The sequence below is a fragment of the Macadamia integrifolia genome, chromosome 8, assembly GCF_013358625.1.
Source record: "Macadamia integrifolia cultivar HAES 741 chromosome 8, SCU_Mint_v3, whole genome shotgun sequence".
Lineage (NCBI taxonomy): Eukaryota > Viridiplantae > Streptophyta > Magnoliopsida > Proteales > Proteaceae > Macadamia > Macadamia integrifolia.
This window is the reverse complement of record NC_056564.1, coordinates 29,381,666-29,385,714: the sequence shown is the minus strand read 5'-3', so window position 1 is coordinate 29,385,714 and position 4,049 is coordinate 29,381,666. Positions and strand designations below refer to the sequence as shown.

At 40.7% G+C, this 4,049-nt stretch overlaps 1 non-coding gene across 1 annotated transcript; it reads right to left on the bottom strand.

Annotated features, from left to right (window-relative positions):
* Positions 1-236: 236 nt before the first annotated feature.
* On the bottom strand, positions 237-343 carry LOC122087833. The gene has a single exon (XR_006142896.1). It is a non-coding gene; the product is annotated as a small nucleolar RNA R71 (small nucleolar RNA).
* Between the last annotated feature and the right edge of the window lie 3,706 nt (positions 344-4,049).

The window sequence follows — 4,049 nt, the reverse complement described above, 5'->3', positions numbered from 1 at the left end:
TCCATGGGTTAACCTCTGAGGATGCATACCTATTTCTAAGGGAATTTGAAGAGGTATGTGTTCTTATTAAGATCCAACAGCTTTCTGATGATGCTGTTAAGCTTAGGTTTATCACTTTTGCATTGAAAGACCAAGCTAAGAAGTGGTTGTATGGATTACCCACAAATTCCATAACCTCATGGGAACAGTTCACAGTTGTCTTCCTTAAGAAGTTTTTCCCAACTCACAAGACCAATAAGCTTAGAAGTGATATCCTTCAGTTTAGGCAAAAGCCTAGTGAGTCATTTTCCAAACTTATAGAGAGATTCAAGGATCTACTCCAAGAATGCCCTCACCATGGCCTAGACCTATGGCATTTATGTCAAATAATTTATGAGGGTATTGATTACCCAACTAAACAAATGATAGAGTCTATGTGCCCTGAGGGATTCACATCCTTTACAAATGAAGGAAAGGCATGGGAATTCTTACTTGACTTAGCTGAAAAAACCCGTGAGTGGGAATCCACCCAAGAGAGTGAAAGAATCATAGGAGGGAAAGGATATTTTGTGGATGGGATGGTAGCCAAGGAAGCCCATTTGGATAGCCTAATCAAGAGGATTGAGGCTATTGTTCCTAGAGAGCCATCATCAGTCAATTTGGTTAAGATTTGTGCTTGGTGCCAGTCCCCTGGACATGTCATAGAAGAATGCCCCAACACCTCTGGGGGCACTTCTAATGATAGTGTTAATGCCTTATACCAGAATATTCCATATAGTAACACCTATAATCCAGGATGGAGAAATCACCCAAATTTCTCTTGGAATCAAGGCAACCAAGTAGGACCTTCCAATTTCTATAATCAAGGTCAACCTGGACCCCAAAGGCCTCCCTTTGCACAACAATCTTTTTCCCAAAATACTTTTCCTAGGTCAAATCTAGGACCTCAAGCGAGTTTTCCTAGGGCCCCTCTTCTATCATCTTATCAGCAACCCCCTGGGTTTACCAATACTGGAGAGGCAAGTAGAATAAGTGACTTGGAAAAAAATATGGCCCTCCTCATGACAAGCCATCAAAATCTTACAAGAGAACTCACTCAAGTTGTCTCAATTATGCGTTAGAGGGAGAAAGGAACTTTACCCAGTCAACCAGAGCCTAACCCTAGGCATCATCAGCCTGTTAGTTCACAAGGACCAACTAATGCACCACTGAATATAGTACAAGGTCAGACCCAACAAGGGCCCTCTAACCAATGTAATGTTGTTTATGCCCTTAGGAGTGGTAGAGAGTACCTACAGAGCGTTCCTAAATCTTCCTCATCTATTATTCATGTTAACTCTTCTTCAGTTGAGGACACAAGTGTGCCTCTTGTTTCAGGTTCGTCTGATGACCCTAAAGATTTTTCTGAAACTAAAGATGAATTGGTTGAGGAAACCAAAAATGATTCTTCTGAACAGGGGTAAATCCCTAACAGTCCTTATGTTCATCCTGTCCCATTTCCTAATCGCTTGGTAAACAAAAGGAAGACTGCTTCCATGGACAAAATTTTAGAAGTCTTCAAAAGGGTAGAAGTGAACATCCCTCTTTTGGATGCCATATCCCAGATCCCCGCCTATGCAAAGGTACTGAAAGATTTGTGTACTCACAAACGTATCACTAGTGTGCCCAAAAAGGCGTTCTTGGCAGGTAACATTAGTTCCATAATTACTCAGCCTATAGCCGCCAAGTATAAGGATCCAGGGAGCCCTACCATATCTTGTGTCATAGGCAACACCTATATTGAGCATGCTTTACTTGACCTTGGCGCAAGTGTGAATCTTTTACCTTACCATGTGTACAAGCAACTTGGATTGGGAGAATTGAAAGCCACTGAAACTACTCTTCAGTTGGCAGATAGATCTGTTAAGATTCCTAAAGGGATGGTTGAGGATGTCTTACTAAAGGTGGGGGAATTTATTTTCCCTGTTGATTTCATTGTGTTAGATACTAAGCCCTTCTCAACCAAGGATGAGATCCCAATAATTTTAGAAAGACCATTCTTGGCTACCAGTAATGCATTAATCAATTGTCGGAATGGTTTCCTAAGATTATCTTTTGGTAACCAAACTGTTGAGTTTAACATGTTTAGGATTGGCAAGCAACCACATATGGAAGAAGAGATCAATATGCTTGAGGATTTTATGGATTTTTCTGATGATTTAGTTACCAACTTTGATATTGATTTTGATTCAGAATTCCAAGAGTGTATGGATGAGTTGGATGATGACAGTGAAAATTTCTTTTCTAAAATCTTGAGTCTTCATACACTTGTGGAGCCCTTAGGACCCCTTTCCAATTCCATTCCCAAACCTTCCATAGTTGAGCCCCCTAAGCTAGATCTTAAGGAGCTGCCATCTAATTTGAGGTATGCTTTCCTAGGGCCTGACCAGACTCTTCCAGTAATAATTTCTTTAAATTTGACTTCTACCCAGGAAGAGGAGTTACTTAAAGTGTTAAAAGATAATAAGGAAGCCCTAGGTTGGACCATGGCTGATATCAAGGGTATAAGCCCTTCCATTGTGCAACATCATATACATCTTATGGAGGATTCCAAACCATCCACGGAACCCCAAAGAAGAGCTAACCCAGTGATGATGGAAGCCATTAAGAAAGAGATCCTAAAGTGCTTGGATCATGGAATAATTTATCCTATTTCTGACAGCCAATGGGTAAGCCCAGTTCACGTAGTGCCTAAGAAGTCTGGGGTGACTGTAGTTCCTAATGCCAATAATGAGTTGATCCCTACCCGTGTCCAAACAGGATGGCGTGTGTGCATTGACTACAGGAAGTTAAATGCGGCAACCTGGAAGGACCACTTCCCATTGCCATTCATTGACCAGATGTTAGAGAGGTTAGCTGGACATGAATACTATTGCTTTCTTGATGGATATTCCGGCTATAACCAAATCCCAATTGCTTTAGAGGACCAACATAAGACCACTTTTACATGCCCATATGGAACATTTGCTTACAGGCGTATGCCCTTTGGGCTTTGCAATGCCCCTGCTACGTTCCAACGATGCATGATGAGCATTTTTTCTGACATGGTCGAAAAATTCTTAGAAGTATTTATGGATGACTTTTCAATTCATGGGAATTCCTATTCTGAATGTCTTCATCATCTTTCCCTAGTTTTGAAAAGGTGCATATCTAAGAATTTGGTTTTGAATTGGGAGAAATGCCATTTTATGGTTAAATCTGGTATTGTTTTAGGCCATGTAATATCCAAGGAGGGAATTAAGGTAGATAGAGCCAAAGTGGATTTAATTGATAATTTACCACCTCCTCAATCTGTTAAGGATGTTCGGTCTTTTCTAGGGCATGCAGGCTTCTACAGAAGGTTTATTAAGAACTTTAGTCAGTTAGCCCGACCTCTCACCTCATTACTTGTCAAAGATCAGACTTTTGAGTTTTCCAAAGAGTGCCTAGAATCCTTCAAGCAACTTAAGAAGGAGTTGACCAATGCACCCATTGTTCAACCACCTATTTGGACTGAACCTTTTGAACTGATGTGTGATGCTTCGGATTTTGCCATAGGAGCAGTTTTAGGTCAAAGGATTAATAAGTTGCCCACTGTCATTTACTATGCTAGTAGGACCTTAAATGATGCACAACTCAATTATACAACCACTGAAAAAGAATTTTTAGCTGTTGTGTTTGCATTAGAAAAGTTTCGGTCTTACTTAGTTGGTTCACATGTGGTGGTGTATACTGATCCTTCTGCCCTCAGATACCTAGTTCAGAAGAAGGATGCCAAAGCCCGTCTCATTAGGTGGGTTTTACTTTTGCAAGAGTTTGATTTAGAAATTAGGGATAAGAAAGGAGTTGAAAACCTAGTTGCAGACCATTTATCCCGGCTTCCCAATTCCTTGACTGTTGATTCTCCAGTCAACGAGAACTTTCCAGATGAACAATTATTTGCAATGTCCAGTGAACCATGGTTTGCTGACATTGTCAACTTCTTAGTTTCAGGTGTGACTCCGGATCACTGGTCCACCCAAGATAAGTATAGGTTTCATTCCCAAGTTAAG